Genomic DNA, 21,790 nt, shown 5'->3' on the forward strand with positions numbered 1-21,790 from the left:
TGCTGACCTGTTGTCGAGATCTTGAAACACAAAATATAAATTACAGTAGATTTATACACACGGCTGGTTGTAAATTCCACTACTAATAAGACATTTGCAGGACACAGTACATTACAGCTAATTGCAGGATAAACCTGAATTAGTGAATGAGAGAAAAAGATTTAGATGGAAAATTTATTTCATATATTGATCTTAAGGTTATCCAGACCATATATTTTTCTCATACGGCTAAGAATTGACAGGCAGGTAGTAGCTAACCACCTGCTTGTTCTGCTTCATTTGACCTTACATCAACAGAGCAGCTCTTTCTTTTCCGAGTTGTTCTGTCAACATGGTGTTACTGCTGATATAATGATGATTGAAAGGCAGCTCCCCGCAGTTAGGCAGCAGGGAGCCGGCCATCAGCTTGACATCGGCAGAAACGCCACGTCAGCAGAGAGGAAGAGAACCAACGGCCATGTCATCGGGACGTCAACAGAAGGCGCAGAATCACTACCAATAGCAGTCTATGACCTCTCTGAGCCGGCAGAATTCAGCGCCAGGCAGGTAATTAGGAACTGTCTATAAGTTCTTAAACACATAGAAAAATATAAAATAGTCCTTGATAACCCCTTTAAAGCAGAGGTGGTTGGTGTAAAATGCGACTTGTTTATTAAGCAGCATAGACTTCATAAAATTGTTGCATCTTTTGTCTCTGTATGCCAGAAAGTAAAACACATGGCAGAAATGGGGTGACGTATATTTGCACTATAATTTACTCCACTTTGGCTGTAGGAAACCCTATTCTCAGGGAAAAAAAAAAAAGTGTGGGCAGTGGAAGTGAAAACAGCCACAGTTTTTTCACCCCGTCAAAACTTCTGTGCGCCTTTGCCTAAATCACTCAACCAGACAATCCATTTTCAGATTGTTAATCACAAATCCCTAGAATCAATTGCAGGAAAACGTATCTTAAAAAATATAATTCAACCGGATGAAAAGACCATCAGTTATTAGCAGAAAGCCAAACAAACTTAATTAGGACTTTGAATGTTGAGACAAAGAAGGAGTGTGAGCATTGTATGAGAAGACGGAGGTGCACATGTGTACTCCAGATGTGAGTACAAGTGGCACTGCAACAAGACAAGCCTGTAAATAAACACCGCTTTCTAATACAGGCATATATACACTAGTCCTATGAACAAACAAGCTTTAGAGTCCCAGATGGGTAGTATACCTGAAGAAAATTGATCAGTGCAAGTCCTAACAAATTGTTTTGCTCAAGCTTGTCTTCTAGGCCACCTATGCCATTGATGACACTAGATTACAAAATCTACCATTACAGAAGGCTTTAGGCTATGTGCGCACATTGCGTTTTTTCCCGCGGAAACGCTGCGTTTTGAACTGCAGCGTAACTGCATGCGTTCAGCTTCCCCAGAAAAGTCGATGAGAAAGCCGAAAAATCAATGCACACGCTGCGTTTGTAAACACTGCGTTTTGGATGCCCAAAATCACTGCGGAAAAAAAAGCAGCATGTCACTTCTTTTGTGCATTGTAGCTGCGTTCTCCACCCATTGAAATCAATGATGTGGGTCAGAACGCAACCAAAATGCACTTGGACTGCATTTTTGTTGCGTTCCGCATGCTTTTTTGGCAAGCAAAACGCAGGTCTTTTCAGTCTCTGTGATGTCGGTCAATTTCTGTCTGTGGATGTCGGTGAATCTCCCTCTGTCTGTTGGTCGCTCTGCCTATCTCTCTTTCGGTTGGTCTCTGTCAGTCTGTCCCTCTCGCTGTCCGTCGGTCAGTCTCCCCCCCCCCCCTCTCATACTCACCGTTCCCCGATCACCGGCGCGGCACTGCACGGCGTTCACACTGCTCTGGCGGCTTTTCCTTTTTTGAAAAAGCCAGCCGCTCATTATTCAATCTTGTATTCCCTGCTTTCCCCGCCCACCGGTGCCTATGATTGGTTGCAGTCAGACACGCCCTCACGCTCAGTGCCAGCTGTCTCACTGCAACCAATCACAGCCGCAGGTGGGCGGGTCTATATTGTGCAGTAAAATAAATATATAATTAAAAAAAACGACGTGCAGTCCCCCCCAATTTTGATACCAGCCAAGATAAAGCCACACGGCTGAAGACTGGTATTCTCAGGATGGGGAGCGCCACGTTATGGGGAGCCCCCCAGCCTAACAATATCAGCCGGGAGCCGCCCAGAATTGCCGCATCCATTACATGCAACAGTCCCGGGACTTTACCCGGCTCATCCCGAATTGCCCTGGTGCGGGGGTAATAAGGGGATAATGGCAGCAGCCCATAGCTGCCACTAAGTCCTAGGTTAATCATGGCAGGCGTCTCCCCGAGATACCTTCCATAATTAACCTGTAAGTGAAAGTAAATAAACACATACACCAGAAAAAAACATTTATTTGGAATAAATGACAAAAAAACATCCTCTTTCATCACTTTATTAAAATCCCCAAATACCCCTCCAGGTCCGGCGTAATCCAGAGGTCCCGCGACGTCCAGCTCTGCTACATGAAGCTGACAGGAGCGGCAGTAGAACACCGCCGTCCCTGCGAGCTCCACGCAGCAACTGAAGTGAATCGCACTGTCAGCGGGGACGTCACTGAGGTAATGCCGGTGTGTGTGCGGTGATGATGAGGGCTGTAGCGTCGGGATGTGTGCGAGGATGCTGGCGGTATTGTAGGGATGTGTGCGGGAATGACGGCGGTAATGTCAGGATGTGTGCGGGGATGTAGGCGGTAATGTCAGGATGTGTGCGGGGATGGATGTGTGCGGGGATGTCGGGATGTGTGCGAGGATGTCGGCGGTAATGTTAGGATGTGTGCGGGGATGTCGGCGGTAATGTCAGGATGTCTGCGGGAATGTCGGCGGTAATGTCGGGATGTGTGCAGGGATGTCGGCGGTAATGTCGGGACGTGTGCGGGAATGTCGGGACGTGTGCGAGAATGTCGGGACGTGTGCGAGAATGTCGGGACGTGTGCGAGAATGTCGGGACGTGTGCGAGGATGTCAGGATGTGTGCGAGGATGTCGGTGGTAATGTCGGGATGTGTGCGGGGATGTCGGTGGTAATGTCGGGATGTGTGCGGGGATGTCGGCGGTAATGTCAGGATGTGTGCGAGGATGTCGGTGGTAATGTCGGGATGTGTGCGGGGATGTCGGCGGTAATGTCGGGATGTGTGCGGGGATGTCGGCGGTAATGTCAGGACGTGTGCGAGGATGTCGGGACGTGTGCGAGGATGTCGGGACGTGTGCGAGGATGTCGGGACGTGTGCGAGGATGTCGGGACGTGTGCGAGGATGTCGGGACGTGTGCGAGGATGTCGGGACGTGTGCGAGGATGTCGGGACGTGTGCGAGGATGTCGGGACGTGTGCGAGGATGTCGGGACGTGTGCGAGGATGTCGGGACGTGTGCGAGGATGTCGGGACGTGTGCGAGGATGTCGGGACGTGTGCGAGGATGTCGGGACGTGTGCGAGGATGTCGGGACGTGTGCGAGGATGTCGGGACGTGTGCGAGGATGTCGGGACGTGTGCGAGGATGTCGGGACGTGTGCGAGGATGTCGGGACGTGTGCGAGGATGTCGGGACGTGTGCGAGGATGTCGGGACGTGTGCGAGGATGTCGGGACGTGTGCGAGGATGTCGGCGGTAATGTCGGGTCGGGATGTGTGCGGTGAAGATGATAATCGGGACGCCACACACAGACAGAGCTGCGGTATGACAATGAAGTCGGGTGCAGTTCACCCGAGTTCATTCTCATCGTGCGACTCTGTCTGTGTCTGCTGTCAGCCGGCATGTAGCAGAGCTGAATTGCTGGGGGAACGCACTGTCAAAAATGCATCCAAAACGCATGCAAAATGCATGGAAAAAGCATCCAAAATGCATGCATTTTATTTTATAAACGCAGTGTCCAGTCTGCCAGAGGGTGCGTTCTTTTTCGCACTGCAGAGAACGCAACGTGAGCACATAGCCTTACACTTCTGCATCTGATCAGCGTTTCTATCAAAAGACCACACGTGGCTTAAAATAAAAAAGATAATAAAAATTATAAATTTTTCCCTTATTATTTTTGTAAATTAATATGGTCTACTAGTTCTGCTGAGAAAAAAATAAACAAAAAAATTACAAATACTGACCAAATAGTGTGAATGAGGCCTATTGCTGTTTTTTTGACAGGTCAATAATTAGGAAACAAGTATTTCTAGTAATTCTAGACTCTCCGACCGTCTAAACGTCAATCACCCTGATGACAGAGCAAAACCTCGTTTGCTAGGTATAATGATTTTTAGGCGGTTTATAAATCAGCGTTTGCACCAGCCCCTTGGCCTGTGTAAATAGGCGATATACTGCTGAGAACAATGTACAAAAAGAGATAACAGAGAAGCAGTAAAAAAATTAAAATAGTGGTTTCAAAACATATGAGAGAAAAACCAAACGTTTCTGCTCTTTTAATGAGCCATTTTCAAGCGGATTCCCAAACAGTGTGGTTTCTAAACACCCTGGTTGTCCGGTCCACACAGGATATTAAACCACTGCCTGCGCCGGAATTAAGGTCTAAGACGGCGACAGGGGTAGGAAGGCCAGGCCGGCAGACCGGGCTGGGAATAGATAGCAAGACCTGACCCACATATTCCCTTCCTGTTGCACCTATCAATCAAATAGCAGTGCATTGCCCGAACTTTACTTACACGTATTTCTGAAATAAAACCTCCAATCTCAGAATAAAAGATATGGCTACATTCAGCATCCTAGTGACAGTATAGCACTGGTTTTACTTTATATATAAAAATCCTGCTTGTTGGTTCCCTTTAACTACAGAGCGCCAAGCCCATAAGATTGTTTATGTCAATGGAAGAATAAAAATAGTTACAAGACTGGATGATCGCCATGTGGAAACATTGTATGTATCGCTTAAGGATTCATTCACACTTGGTCAGCAGTGCAGAACCATGTGTCAAAAATCAGGAGATCAGTCCTGTTCCATACAAGTATCATAACAGATACTATGCTGGAAACTGGAACATGCCCCCTATTGAAATGCATGCGTAGTGTATGTCGTAATACGTACATGCAGATTACTGGTGGTGTAGACAACTCTATACGTTGGTACTGGCTCGGCATTCTACACCTACACCAAATGAAAAAGATATAGCAAAGTGAAGGAATGAATGGCAATCACGTTTAATAAAAAAACAAACAAGAAAAAACTCTAGGATCTGTCCTGTCAGGTCTCCACTGCTTTGGACGGCCATAATAATTTAGTCTAACTAATTTTTTCATGTAAAAGAAAGAACAAGCCATTATTGGACAATTCCACGTGACTTGTTAGGATCAATAATGCTAAAGATCCACCCGAATATTGCAGAGGCAATAACAGAAGCTAAAAACAGACAGAAAAGAAACTACATTTTTGCAAGAGACAAAGATCCATACATTTTCCTATTTGTATTATTTATAAATCAACTTATATTAAACATAAAAAAAGCATTTTCTGGGTCGAGGTTTGTCAAAATATTACACGACCTGTTTAGATATGCAAAATTAGAGAAATAACGCTTCTGTCTGGTTATCAATACACCTTTGCTGATGAATGATGACTCCCTTCCTGAGGCATGGAAATTTCAACAAGACAGACAATCACTTGAATGTTCTCGTCCTGGACGGCAGCCATTTAGCCTTAGAGAACACATGCACTCATTTAGCTAACGGCATTCACATATAGTAAGGAAGCTCACAAAAAGCGAGCCCAAAAAAAAAGATGGAATACACAAAATGGAAATCTACATATCACTAAACATAGTCTGACACAGAACATGAATCTATTGATCAAAGCTGAGCAAAATAAAACCCATAACTTCACAGAGGCAAACATTAGCCCAAGATGGAGACTACAAGTGGCAGTATTTCTCAAACTAATGATATATAGGATAAAAATATTCGTTCTACAATTCTGCAAAAACAAAAGACATATTACATTAAAATTGGTAGGCTGACATATAACAAATATGCATTCAACACATATAGAGCAGGTCCAATATACAATTAGATTCTAAAGGCCCTGTCACACACAGATAAATCTGCGGCAGTTCTGTGGTTGCAGTGAAATTGTGGACAATCAATGCCAGGTTTGTGGCTGTTTAGAACAATATGTCCATGATTTCACTGCAACCACAGATCTCCCAAAGATTTATCTCAGTGTGTGACGGGGCCTTAAGAAAAATTTCTGTAGCCAATTAGGAATTCTTTGGAGACCAGATGAGAATGTTGCAGTTACTTACTACAGTTGTAGCCATATGATTTGAGACTGATACAATGTTTCGTTTTCACAACATTTGATGGTTTAGTTTTCATAGTGACAATTTGCTTTAAGGCAACACATCCATGCAATTCAATCCAATGTCAGATCGCAATGCAGGGATTGGTTGCGGCTCTCCCGACACAAGCGTGACAGCTACGTAGATTTCTATGAAGCTGTCACACTCGAGTCGGGAGAGTCGTGGCCAGACCATGCTTTGCAATCCAACATCGGACCGAATTGCACGGATGTGTGAAAGAGCCATAGCCTTTAGATAATTATAAAGAGCCATCAGATTAATTGAAAAAAAAAAAATTACGTTATTCCTCATCATGAAAATTAAAATGGAAAATAGAAGACCAATTGGCACTCACCATCCGTAAAACGAATCCTTTATTTGGTACATATTAAAAAACCATGCTGGGCTGCATACTGAGGTCGCACGGCACATAGACTGCAGCTGTTTTACATGCCTAGTATGCTTCTACAGGTCTCCACCTCCTCATTATGAAAATTAACTTAATCCCAAAAACTCAATTTCCACTAAATGTCAACCAGGACTCAAAACGACCTGCTTACATCATTTCCATGATCTTCTAGTAAATTCAAAAGAAAGTGTTAACTAGGACAAGTCATCTGATATCACTCTTGTCATTCTGATTTGATTATAAGAGAATACTGGTTGCTTTCAAAAGGGGCTAGTTCTTCTTTTGTTAACCATGGTTACCTCCAAGGAAACAAGTCCAGTTATTATTGCTTTGAATCAAAAGGGCTTTACAGGCATGGACATTGCTGCTTGCAATATTGTCCAGAAATTAGCCATTTATGGGATCATCAAGAACTTCAAAGAGAAAGCTTCAATTGCTATGAAGAAGACTCCAGGATGCAAAAAAAAAAGGCTGAGTGCCAAGACAATCACCAAAAGAGAATTCGGCTAGGTAATCAATTCAGCACATGGGGAGAGCTTGCTCAGAAAAAGCAGCAGACAGGTGTCAGAGTACATATGCATGCACAGTGAGGTAACTGCATTGGAGGCCGGCCTGGCCATGCATAACAAATAAGACATGTCTTCAAGAAAAATATCAAGGACAGAGTGATATTTTGTAGGAAATAAAGGAATTGGACTTCATAGGACTTAGGTAAAGTTATTTTCTCTAATAAATCCACCTCAGACTGTTGGGGACATCTGAAAGAATTAATGTCTGAAGAAGAAAAGGTGAGAACTACCATGAGTCCTGTATCATGCAAACAGCAAAGCATCCTGAGGTCATTCATATGTGCGATCGCTTTTTATCCAAGGGAGTGGGCTCACTCACAAGTTTGCTTAAGAACACAGTCATGAATAAAAAAAAAGAATCTAAACATTCTTCAAAAGCAACTTTTCCCATGATGCAGGAGCAATTTGGTTATGAACAATGATTTTTCCTGCATGATGGAGACCCTTGTCTCAAGGCAAAGTGATAACTAAGTGGTTTGAGGAACGAAACATTGAAATGTTGGGTTCATGGAAAGTAAACTATCAGATCTCAATTCCACCGTCCATCCTTAAAAGTGTGTGGACAAAAAAAAAACTTAATAAAATCCAAGTACCGATTAGGCTAAAACGTGTTGCTATATGTCAGGGTTTGGCCCAGAAGCTGATGCACAGCATGCCACAGCGAATTGCAGAAGTCTTGAAAAATAGGAGTCAACATTGTAAATATCGAGTCTTTATATATGTACTTGATTTAGCAAAAAAAATAAGTAACTTATGAAATGCTTATAAAATTGTATTTCCGTAAACATCGAAAAATCGGACTAAATAAATCTAAAAACACAAAAGCAGCAAACTTTTATGAAAGCCAAAAGTTTTGTTGGTCAAAGCTTTTGCCCATGACTGTACTAGTGGTTTTGCAGCTCAAAATTTATGATGATTTTGCGCTTTAATAGAGATGAGCAAACCAGAGGTTCAGTGTTCGTATCAAACACAGATTTTACACACAAAAAAAAAAAAAGTTCAGGAGCTTTACATATGAACACTTGCGGGAGCATCGCTGTGCTCGGCTCTCAGCCCAGTGCAAGCCACTTGGGACGTGTGAACGTCTCGCACTGGGGGTAACAGCGTGAAAGGATGTAGTGTGCACCAATAAAAAAAAAAAAAACACGCTCACCTGCCCCCAGGAAGTGTTCTGTTTATGGATGGCTGCATGTGGGCAGAGACCTAATTCGCCCAATCAGTAACTTCCATTGTGGTCCAGGTCAAGTCTGGGATCCAAACCAATCTTAATTTAAAGTTTGTCGAAACCTGCCAAACCGAACTTCCACAGGTCAGCTCATCTCTACTCTTGAATGATTTAAGATCAGCTCTCCACTCCTGCTCCTCCTACTGGGCATTGAAGAGATGAAACATTAGGATCGTGCCCATAAAAAGAACCAAACCTGAACAGGAGCCTAAGGTTGGGTTCACACAATCGTGCAAAATTATCCATTTTATGTCAAGAAAAACTGACGATTTTTCATTTGTATCGTCATTTGTTTGCAATCCATAAGTGTATTTGTACATCCGTGCGGCATTAGTTTTTAACAACCAATTTAATAAATAAAAGGTTGAATAGTTTCCTATCTTTAGAATTGTAAGGTTTCAGCAAAAGTGTGTAAGCAAAGGTGTGTAACCCACACGTAATCCATTTTTTATGCACCCATTCACTTATAAGGGACAGATCTGACCCAGAATACGGATTAAAGTGGTGCATGCTGTGGTATGTTATATGCAGACTATCGGTCCTTATGTAAAAATGTTCATGTCAGCTAACACATTTAATTGCATTGGTCAGTGTACTGTCCATGTCATCAGTTTTGCATATGGACAGCACACAGACGTTTAATAAAATCAACTAAATAAGTCCTTCTACAGCTATTGACACCAGACCGATACACCAGCACCACTCTTCAATGAGAAAGGGATTCTGGAGTAAACTAATGTGTTGAAGAATGGAAAGAACAGTGTGCAGCCTAGTGCAGATCCAATTCAGACCGCAGTAATAAGGACATAGAAAGTATCTGAATTACGTTCGTAATTCCCATGCTGGTTGGGAGTCTACTGGCCCAAACTAACAGCATTATACAGACCTAAAATACTGTGAATTCAGGTTATAAAACCTGGTGGGAATTCCAACCATAATGCAAGGATGAAAATATGCTTGTATTACCTCAGTCCGCATGAGACCTAAAACCCATAATCCCCAATTTAAACCAGTAGATATACTGTACATTACATTGCTTGAGCAACCTAGGGTTCATTCAGATGTCCATTATTTTCTCATATGCAAGCAATGCACTGACTCATCAGTCTCCTGTATGAGAAGTTGATCACTATTTGGTCAGTGTGCTTTTTAGGGCTGCTTCTCACTTGCGAGTTTCTCGCAGTAGAGCAATGCGAGAAAAACTCGCATTGGAATCGGACACATGTTAGTGAATGATTCAGCTCGCATTTGCGATTTTTTTCTCAGTCCAAATCGGACCGAGAAAAAAATCGCAGCATGCTGATTTTTTGCGAGTTTCTCGCACCATTTGTCCCAATGATTTCCTATGGAAGGGGATTAAAAGTAGGATCACACACGCGCACCAGCGTTCACATTTGCGAGTGTGGCAGGAACTACGCTCATTAAATATTCAACAGATGAATGTGACATCACATTCCCAAAGGTAAAATAAATGACACGTGTAATCAATTTAATGTAGTTAAGATGTTGCAGGAAACTAGCATCGCAATCGCGACACACACGCATCGCACACGCGAGCAAAATCATTAATTTATTCAAGAAAAGGATCGCACTTGCGTTGCACTCGGACCTAACGTGAACTAAAATTAGCCGAGTTTTTTTCAGCCCAGTCGGACCGATTTTACTCGCATAGATGTGTTTCCAGCCTTACACAAACAGGAAAATCGCACAGCACTAGGATGTAAGTAGGATGGTATCAAAATCAGGGTGGATAAAAATCAATGGTTTTTTTAAAAAAAAAAAAAATACGGAATTTCTTGATTTAAATCGGATTTTTTTGATTTTAAATCGGATTTTTTTCAATAAACTGCTTTTTGAGCTAAATATTTTACCATCCAAAGGTTCTTCCATCATGAGATAAAGCTGAGTTGTTTAACTCAGTAGAATAAAGGCTGTATATGTGTAACATTCACAATGCCATGCTCTTCCAGAGGTTTCTGTAGGATTAGTGGGCAGTTTCTCTCCTAGATTTGACTCCGCAGAGGTCCCAGCCTCTTCTTCACGGCAAAAATATTACAACATGAACAGAGTTGAGAAAAAGACCTTAATCCTATTGTTCTACAAACCTATGAATACAGAATCAACCCCTTCAGTGCCAAGTCCAAGAAGTTATACAATATGTTTCTGATTGTTTGGAGTGGAATAGATCTGCACAACACAAGAAGAATGTGAATCTAAGTGTGAGGAGGAGGAAGGGCAAGCAGACAAGAAAATGAAAGTGAAACTTTGAGCACAATACTGCAGCATAGCCACAGACAGACAAGTCTGGATCTGTTTGTGTGTACGATCTGAGGTTTATTACATTCTTTCCTTATAATGACAGCAGGCCGTAAAAGAGACCCAGTTTGGGAATATTTTAATGAAGCTCCTTCGCCTATCGGTAAGGCAGGCATGCGTGCAAAATGCAAACGATGCAACAAAGATGCAAGGCCTGGTGGCACGAATGAGGCAACATCATGAGAAGTGCGGTGATGAAGATGACCAAAGAAACACTTCTGAACAGGCAGGATCTTCATGTTGGTAAACATTTTTATTGAATCCTATTTCTAAAGACTGAACTATTATGTGTGAATAAAATTACATTTCTTATTATTACTGCATGTTACTGTCATTTGGTACAGTTATGAAGAAAAACAAATATTCCTTTGGGGCAGGGGCAGTGATGTGTTATGTACAATAAGCAGAAATTGTATAATAAACAATAAAATAACAGCATTGACTTTTTTTGTTTAGGGGAATTCATGGATTCTGGAAACTATCCACCTCCAAGATCACCATCACCCTGTCCTACAGTTTCAGAGTTATCCATCCAGGATAGTGCTTCATTAGCAGCAGCATCATCATCAGACACCCACAGCCACATATCACCATCACCCAAAAGGAAGAAAAAACCTTTACCTCCTGGAACCACCATAGATAGGTTTGTGATAAGAACTAGCAGATTAGAAAAAGAGTTGATTGATGAAAAAATTGCCTAGTTTATTTATGCAACGAACTCTTCTTTCCGTCTGACTGAGAACCCACATTTCATTAATATGGTTCAGTCACTGAGACCAGGATACAGTCCACCCAGCAGAGCTGATGTTGCAGGGAAACTGCTGGATCAAGTGTATGACAGAGAAATGGAGCAATGTGCAACAGCTCTGGAGGGTAAAATTGTTAACCTAAGTATTGATGGGTGGAGTAATGTCCACAATGATCCTATTGTATGTGCTTGTATAACAACAGAAGAAGGTAAAGTCTTCCTTGCACAAAAAACGGATAAGTCAGGAAATGCACACACAGCAGAATACTTACAAGAAGTGGCAGTAAAAGCTATAACGACATGTGAACAAAAATTCAAATGTCTAGTACGCAGTTTGGTCACTGACAATGCTGCAAACGTATCCAAGATGAGAAGAGATTTAGAAGAGCAGGGAGGGAATACAAAGCTGCTAATAACATATGGTTGCAGTGGTCATTTGCTGCACCTCTTAGCCAAAGACTTAAGTGTTCCAGAAATAAAGGCTAATGTTGTTGAAATTGCTAAATACTTCCGTAATAATCATTTTGCTGCAGCAGCTCTGAAAAGGATGGGTGGAACCAAGCTAACGCTCCCACAAGATGTTAGATGGAACTCTGTGGTGGACTGTTTTGAGCAGTATATCAAAAACTGGCCTATTTTGATGACACTTTGTGAAGAAAATCGAGATAAAATAGATGGCACTGTCACGGCCAAAATCCTCAACATTGGGCTTAAGAGAAATGCTGAACATATGCTGAGCTTCCTGAAACCCATCTCTCAAGCTTTAAACAAAATACAGAAAAATAGCTGTTTTATTGCGGATGCTGTTGAAGTTTGGAAGGAACTGAGTGAACACTTAAAAACAGAACTACACATGGACGGAATTAAATTACAAGCAGTAAACAAACAAATGGGACAAGCACTGACTCCAGCTCATTTTTTGGCAAATATTGTCAATATCCAATATCAGGGTCAAAACCTAAGTGCTGAGGAAGAGGAGTTAGCTATGACATGGGTATCCAGCAATCATCCATCTTTAATGCCAACTATAATAAACTTCAGAGCTAAGGGGGAACCATTCAAGAAATATATGTTTGCTGAAGATATTTTAAGGAAGGTCACACCAGTAAACTGGTGGAAGTCACTTAAGCGCTTGGATTTAGAGACTGTTCAAGTAAGGATTTCACTTTTAACAGCAGTAGCTTCTTCTGCAGGCGTTGAAAGAATATTCTCTTCCTTTGGACTCATTCATTCTAAATTGAGAAATCGGTTGGGACGCAATAAAGCAGGAAAGCTTGTTTTTCTTTTCCAGATTATGAATAGGAACAAAGAAGAAGATGATGATGAAGATGACGACAAGTGAGCTACAGAGGACAGCAGGGACAGTAGTATTTAAGTTTTTCATGTGTCGGCTGGGCTGACAGTCTAAGTTTCTTAAAAAAAAATATATATATATATATATATATATATATATATATATATATATATATATATATATATATATATATATATATATATATATATTTTGTTTAGCCAAATTAGTTAACAAACATAGATGTTTGTTTAAGCAAATAACTTATGCTGTAATGTTGTTATTGTTTCAGTTGAATAAATCTATTTAAATTGTTATTAAGGACAGGATTATTTTTCTCCTTCCTAAGTACAACAGAACAGTGGTGTCCAAATATGAATGATTAACCCATTAAACTGGGGAGAAAAAAGTAATATAAAAAGTGATTCTAAAAATCTTCATCTACTTGCATGTTAAAGTAGCAAGAACTAGTTTAGGTAGAAACTTTGATATAAATCACTGATTTAAATCAAGCCTTACTGACTAGTGATTTAAATCGTGATTTAAATCAGTTAGATTTAAATCAAATCCATCCTGATCAAAATGCTGTGTTTTTTATTTCAGACCCATGGCTTTGCATTAGAACGTTTGATCTAAGTCTCCAAAAGTCAGTTAAAAAAAACGGACAAGTCTTCTTTTCATCTGTGTGGTCTGAGATCTTGAAAATGTGAAAAGCCACATAGAACTTCTACCAATTATAGTTTGTGAAAATCACTGATAGAACTTGTATGTGAAAAACAGTTTTGTGAATAAGCCTTTAATCAGACACAAGGGGTGATGTGAATATTTTACTTTCACAGCCTCTTTAATTTAGCCAGCATTTTTCTCTCTGTATTAGCACAGATTTCGGAGAAATCTCTTGACTGCAATTCACAGACTTGCTGCCGGTCTCCCAATCCGAGCTTGACATAGAAATACTGAAGCTATCACGCTCGGGTCGGGAGAGCTGCAGCCAGTCCATTCGTTAAATGGTCCTTGGCTCAAAACGATTGACACCGCGAAATGAGCCTTTATAATATCTGAAGCCTTCTTCACTCAGCAATCAGGATTTTATATATATAAAAAAAATGATAGATAATAAGTGACACAAAGCCAATGCACCTAGAACTTTACAATGATACATATATTTGCAAATTGGTTCTATTTATAGGATGTCTACAAAAAATAAAAATCAAACTCCTTCATTGCACCTCATTAAGACGTTTGTGTTTGTTCACCAACGCAAAAAGAAAGAAATAACGGTACAAATGTCATCAGTGTTTGGTCAGTGTCAGTTTTTAACATCAGTGATTTTTCCGCATAGATAAATAAAGCTTCTCCTGCTCACTGCAATGTTAAAGGGAACCTGTCATCAGAAATTTCGCCCAAAAGCTAAAAGATTCCCCCTCTGCAGCTCCTGGGCTGCATTCTAGGAAGGTCCCTGTTATTATTGTGCCCCATGTGAGACCAAAATAAAGCCTTTATAAAGTTCTACCTTTTTGTATGCAGCTTCTGTAAATGTGTCACGGGGGCGGGCTCTCTGCCGTCCGTTATTCTGCCTCCTGGTCCTGTATGCCGCCCCCATCGCTCCTTTCCATATCTGATGCACCGCCCACTGCTCCAGCCATCCCCGCGCATGCCCAGTGCCAGTCTCACAGGACTGAGCAGTGTGACCGCTGGTGACGTGTGCGCAGGCAAGTGATTATGGGCGGGACTGTGACTGTTATCAGCAAGTACCCGCCCATAATCTCGTGAGCGCGCAAACTTCTCCAGCATTCACACTGAGCTCAGTGTAGATGCTAGACTGTATGGGCTGCTTCCAGGGATGACGTCCCTTTGTCATGTGATAGGGGCGTGTTCAAAATACTATCACATGACAAAGGGACGTCATCCCTGGAAGCAGCCCATACAGTCTAGCATCTACACTGAGCTCAGTGTGAATGCTGGAGAGGTTTGCGCGCTCACGAGATTATGGGCGGGTACTTGCTGATAACAGTCACAGTCCCGCCCATAATCACTTGCCTGCGCACACGTCACCAGCGGTCACACTGCTCAGTCCTGTGAGACTGGCACTGGGCATGCGCGGGGATGGCTGGAGCAGTGGGCGGTGCATCAGATATGGAAAGGAGCGATGGGGGCGGCATACATGACCAGGAGGCAGAATAACGGACGGCAGAGAGCCCGCCCCCGTGACACATTTACAGAAGCTGCATACAAAAAGGTAGAACTTTATAAAGGCTTTATTTTGGTCTCACATGGGGCACAATAATAACAGGGACCTTCCTAGAATGCAGCCCAGGAGCTGCAGAGGGGGAATCTTTTAGCTTTTGGGCGAAATTTCTGATGACAGGTTCCCTTTAATCCCGGACAGCACATTACGAATTACATGTTGATGCCATCCTTGTGCGGTACGTGATTTTTACAGATACACAGCTATAGTGGTATGTATCATTAGTGGGGAAAAAAAGGACGTGTCCATAATTTCTGCCCGGACACACAGTTCTGAAAAAACACGGACACATGAACAGCCCCAAAGACTAAGGCTATGTGCGCACAGTGCGTTTTTCGCGGCATTTTTGCGCGTTTTTCGGGTGCGTTTTTGGCCTCAAAACTGCAGGACTTTGCTTCCCCAGCAAAGTCTATGAGTTTTCATTTTTGCTGTCCGCACACATCTGTTTTTTTTCAGCTGCGTTTTTGTGGTGCCACAAAAACGCAGCATGTCAATTATTCCCGCGTTTTTCACTGCGCTTTTCATCCATTGAGTTCACTGGGATGTTGAAAGACGCAATGAGAAACGCAAATAGCTGCGTTTTGGTGCGTTTCTAAGACCAAAAACGCAGCTATAAACGCAGGAGGTGGGTAGTAAAGTGACGTGTACAGGAAGAGGATTCCTTCTGTCAGTAAATACAGAAGCGTGAATCCTCCCGGTACCGTCACCGCTGCTTCCACCTCCCGTCCTGGGCATGTATGCTGCCGTGCGGCGCCATGTCTGGGCGGGAGGTGGAAGCGGCTGCGAAAACAAAAGTTAACAGTAGAAAAAAAAAAAAAAAAGAGTTATACTCACCTGTCTGCAGACTCCCGGTGCCATGCCCGCTCCCAGCTCCTCTCACGGTATCGCCACCCCCGCTCCGGCTGTGTGCAGACGGCCGGGAAACCTCGGATGGATGCAGAACCTGGCGATGGATCACCTGATGCAGTCACCTGACGCATCAGGTGATCGTAAGTATCGCGGTGACGCGGGCGCCCGGCCGGTATCAGCGGATGCGTCAGGAGACTTCATCCCTGATTACCGGCAGCTGCTGCAGCGATCGGACAGGATCAGACTCCCGCCCCATCGCTGCAGGAGCTGCCGGTAATCAGCACATAAGTGAGTATTATTATTATTTTTTTTTTTTTGCACCGATGCATCAGCTGATTGTATAATCGGCTTTTATACAATCAGCTGATGTGTGATGGGATTCAGGCACTTGATCCTGACACATCATCTGATCGCTTTGCCTTCCAGCAAACCGATCAGATGATATTGGATCCGGATTGGACGGCGCGGGACCCTGACCCAGGATTACTGCGGAGGGGGGGGTTCTTTATTTCAATAAAGATGGAGTCACTAATTGTGTTGTGTTTTATTTCTAATAAAAATATTTTTCTGTGTGTTGTGGTTTTTTTTATCTTTACTAGAAATTCATGGTGGCCATGTCTAATATTGGCGTGACACCATGAATTTCGGGCTTAGGGCCAGCTATACAGCTAGCCCTAACCCCATTATTACCCAGCGAGCCAGCCGGCATCAGGGCAGCTGGAAGAGTTGGATACAGCGCCAGAAGATGGCGCTTCTATGAAAGCGCCATTTTCTGGGGTGGCTGCGGGACTGCAATTCACAGCGGGGGTGCCCAGAAAGCATGGGCACCCTCCACTGTGGATATCAATCCCCAGCTGCCTAGTTGTACCCGGCTGGACTCAAAAATTGGGCGAAGCTCACGTCATTTTTTTTAAATTATTTCATGAAATTCATGAAATAATTTAAAAAAAAAAAAGGGGCTTCCCTATATTTTTGGTTCCCAGCCGGGTACAAATAGGCAGCTGGGGGTTGGGGGCAGCCCGTACCTGCCTGCTGTACCCGGCTAGCATACAAAAATATGGCGAAGCCCCCGTCATTTTTTTTGTTTGGGGGGGCAAAGAAATCCTGCATACAGTCCTGGAAGGAGGATGCTGAGCCTTGTAGTTCGACAGCTGCTGTCTGCTCTCCTGCATACACTATTGGATGGAGGATGCGGAGCCTTGTAGGTCTGCTCCCCCTGACTCTCCCTCAAGCATACAGTCCTGGATGGAGCATGCTGAGCCTTGTAGTTCTGCAGCTGCTGTCTGCTCTCCTGCATACACTATTGGATGGAGTATGCTGAGCCTTGTAGTTCTGCAGCTGTCTGCTCTTCTGCATACACTAGTGGAGAATGAAGAACACATTGAAGAAGGAAGGAAATGACATCAGACCTTTTTTTTTTTGTTCACTAATAAAAAACGCATAAGGACGCAGTGAGCAAAAACGCAGCAAAATGCAGCAAAAAAACACCAAATCGCGGCAAAACGCGTGCGTTTTTTGCCACGTTTTTTCGACGCAGGTGCGTTTTTGTGCGTTTTTAGCGGCCAAAAACGCACAAAAACGCAGCGTCAAAAAGACGCAGTGTGCCAACCTAGCCTAAAATGGGAATGTGTTCTGTGACAATTACTGATGCAACACACCTACAGTACATCTGAATGGGGCCTAATGTGGTTTCACTTTCTACCCTGCTGTTGGATTTTTTTTTTTAGCAATATTAAAGTTTGTCACACAAGAAAATTCTGTCTGATAAGCATCCTCAGACTGTGTTCACATGCTGCAGTCGCATTGAGTTATGCTGCTGCAATACCTTTTGTTTCTTCAGTACCGCACCAACAAAAAATACACTGCAGCTGCAACTTGTAAAGTGGTCATACACATCAGATTACCTCCTCAAAGCATGGAGGTCACAACTCACAACATCTCTATGTGAACCTCATTCTGTCTCTCATAGACACATCGAGACGTAACTTCTGACTTCCAGTCAATCAGAAGTTAGTGTCACAAGATGGCTCTACCACCGGAGCGGCGTCGGTAAATGGTGAAGCTGTTGAAAGGCGAGTATATGACAGGGGCTTACATTTAAAGCGCCAATCCAGCGCTGAAAAACCCCCTAAAAATACTGCTTTAATAAGAAGGAGATTTTGTCTTTGCACTTTTCTTTTTTCCTCCCCTTCTTTCAAGAGCCATAACTTTTATTTTTCTGTCGACATAGCTGAATGAGCGTTTGTATTTTGTGAAACCAGTTGCAGTTTTGAATTACACCAGTCACTGTACCATATGACTAACTGAAAAGAAAAAAAGAAAAAAAAATGTGCTGTGAAATTGAGAAAAAAAAATTCACCCTTGTCCAGTTTTTTTTGTGGTTTTATGGGTAAAAAAAAATATGAAATTTGTATTAAATAAAAATGGTCTTTTGCCATTTTTTGAGGTATCAATTTTTTTTTTAGTTTTCCAATTTCTCCATCCACGGGATGAGGGATTGAACTTTTGTGCACGGACTTGATGTTTTTATTGATACCAGTTTGGGGTGAATACAAGGCTTAATGTTATTAATGTTATTAATTATGTTATTAATTAATGTTATTGCTTTTTACTGTATTTTTTTAGAGGAGTGAAGGCAGCGACTGAAAAGACAAATTTGTTTTCTTTTCAGCGTTTAACATATGGTTTCAATAATTTATATTTTGATAGACCTATCCATGGGGAGCTATATAGATGCAATATCTAGCTCCTATTGCGCATATACCAACTTGCTCCGGCTCAACCTTTTATTGGTTTTTCGGTGGTTGTACTCTGTACAAGTGAGAGGGTGGACTCTCCCTTTGAGCTAGGCATTTCTCTATATACCTTCCCATGGACAGGTGGCTGTAGGTTGGGCCTTGTTCGACTCTGCCCTTATTTACACTGAGGTCATGGACATAAGGTAAGGTTGTAATACTGGAGTAGGACCATCCAGATTTGGAACACCCTGTCACAGTGGAATGGCTTTCATGCTTTTGGACAGTGTTAATTAAGTGCCCTATGTTATTTAAATGTACTACTGCTATTTACTTACTTTATTATAGGGTGTATGCTCAGCGGCATTGGCACTAGCTCTCCCGTAATGTTACGTCATGCGAACCATGAACCCAATTAGCGCCGGCTTCACTCTCCCCGCCTTAGGATGAACTGAACACTAAAGCCGGTTTCAGATGTTCGTGTTTTAGGTATGTGTGACATCCGTTTTTAACATGGATGCCACATGTACCCATGTTATTCTCTGATGTTATACACACGTCCGTGTTTTCACATGGACCGTGTGACCTTGCGTAGCACCGCACACACGGAGACATGTCCGTTTTTTCTCCAGCATCACAGGTGTCAACATGGATTGCACACTGATGTGATCCATGTGACATCATTGTGACTCATACCAGAGAAACCATGCGTCTTTGTAATAAAAAGATTTTCTATATTCACCTGTATCCAGTGATGCTTTCTTCGGCTCTGCTGTCTCCTGCTTCTATCTCCCGCTAATTATGCTCATGGAATATTCAGTGCACCTCGAACCTGGAAGCAGGAGCAATGCCAGTGACAGGTGAGTGTTCAGCACGCAAACAGTGTGTGCGCAGTGAGGTCCAGAAGGTCATCGAAGTTCCCAAAGGACTCTGATGAACCCATGAAGTCACCGTCGTGACACCCGCTGTAGTACGGGTGTCATCAGGAGGTCATCAGAGTTCATTGGGAACTTGGATGACCTCCTGGATGTCACTGCATACACTACTTGCTTTATGCTCACCTTTCACCGGTGATGCTGTCCCCGGCAATGCTCCTGCTTCCAGGTCCGAGGGGCAGTGAATATAATTAGCGGGGGTCAGAAGCAGGAGACAGCAGAGCCGAAGACAGCAGCGCTGGATACAGGTGAATATAGAAAATCTTTTTATTACAAAGACGTGTTTTTTCCGGTACATGTTACACATATGCAAACACAGATGACACAAGTATCACCATACCTATGCATGTGGCTTGTACCAGATTAACCATGGACATCTGAAACCGGCCTACGAGGAAGTCAGAATTGTGGCTGGCCACTCACTTCTCACTGATATTTGATAAGTTTGAAGGGGGGGGGTGAGTGGAGCCAGCGATGATTGGTCAAAGGGATCATGTGACATAACGGCAGGAGAGAGCGAGTGCCAACATAGTTAAAATAGCGCCGGTACAGAGGAGAGTATAATTGTTATTTTAAGAAAGGTAATAATGATGCATGAGAAAGGGATGCCTGAGTGGTTGACCCCCACTTTAAATAAATTAGGTGACTTGCGTGTTAGAGTGCTTTATTTTGTGTTTTCTTTCATTGGCGTTTTTGGTGCCATGTTTTAAATAAAGCGGTTTTGTTTTAGATAATTCCTGGTATTTGCCTCTTACAAAACTTCATGTGATGATTACATGCATTTTTAGTCGATTTCCACGTATTTTTCACTGTGGATTTTCCACATCTAATGCAATTCTATGGGGAAAATATGCAGATAAAACGCATCACAGATGATTTCATCAAGTTAAAAATAACAATAATAGACAGTGGGCGTGAGGTTTCTATAAATCCTATCGACTTTGCGGAAATGTTTTTTTTGACTAGTAAAAACATGCAGTGTCAAAACCTCCGCAATTACTCGTGGGAACTTAACCTTAAACGTCTGATGAGTAGGGATACGGAGAGTTGAACTTCCACCAGTTTAATATTGATGGCCTATCCTAATGGCAGGCCATCAATTCTCAAAGCTGGAAATTCACTTTAGCTCCTTCAGCATCACGCTAGCAATGAATTACTAAAACAGACCACGTTCCTCGCAGAAGCAAATGCTTAAACACCAATAACGTTTTGTGAAAATAATTATCATAATTGCACTCTACATAATTAGCTGCGATGCCTCGTAATGAAGCATTCATTCCTTTATTGTTCCCATTGTTTCTGTGTAATTTGTATTTAATGTATTCACTTGCTGCTTCCAAAGAATCCCGTTTGAGGGGGCCACACATGTGAGTATTGTTCGCACAAGTAACTGCAGACTACTTTATGGAACAAAAAGAAAACTCTGCAAAGCTCAAGAAAATGATTTAGTAAGGTTTGCTAAGTAGGAGTGCAAAGATGTTTGGCCTGTTTGTAAGCAATTGCCAGATCGTACCGGAGAGGAGCCAGTTTTCAAGGGCTAGTGACAAAGCATAAGAGAGATGGATCTGGTCCCTTCCATCATTTCTCAAGTGTGTATTGTCACATAAGACTGGGTGAAAAGGAGGAGGATGATATTCTAGACACATGAAGTCTCCGTCCATAGGGTCTTTTTTAGGTCTTGTTCACACAATGAAGCTAAAACCATCGCATACGCTATACAAAGACAACACTTCTGAATGAGTAGCACACCGGTACCATTGTGAACAAGGCCTGCCATGTCCTCAGTTTATATTTCAAACTTAATCCCTCCCCAACCAAGCGATTTTCCATTTGTACGCGCATTTTTTTCCTGTTCTTATTATGTAATAAGTTTGATAAAGTGGCTAAGTGTCTAGTGTGTCAATATTAGACTATAAATTGCATAGTATATGTCCATCTCTACCACAATCACTCATCTCTATATAAACATACCTAGGACTGGAGGCAATGCTAGAACTACTGTATCTTATCACTGTAAACTACAGCATTTGTGCGTTAGTTTGTCTATTCCATGTTAATATTATCTGTATAATGGTGGCTTGGAGCCCGGCTGTACCTGGGAGGCTGCAATTTCACAAGCACAGTCAGCACCATGAAAACAGTTCCCGCATACA

The 21,790-nt window shown here is 42.5% G+C and overlaps 1 protein-coding gene across 5 annotated transcripts in view; it reads right to left on the minus strand.

Moving 5' to 3' along the window:
* The window catches only part of FARP1 (FERM, ARH/RhoGEF and pleckstrin domain protein 1), a 292,161-nt gene that overhangs the window by 228,410 nt on the left and 41,961 nt on the right, over positions 1 to 21,790 (minus strand). The gene's annotated exons all lie outside the window — the stretch shown is intronic.

This window comes from Anomaloglossus baeobatrachus, chromosome 2, assembly GCF_048569485.1.
Source record: "Anomaloglossus baeobatrachus isolate aAnoBae1 chromosome 2, aAnoBae1.hap1, whole genome shotgun sequence".
Lineage (NCBI taxonomy): Eukaryota > Metazoa > Chordata > Amphibia > Anura > Aromobatidae > Anomaloglossus > Anomaloglossus baeobatrachus.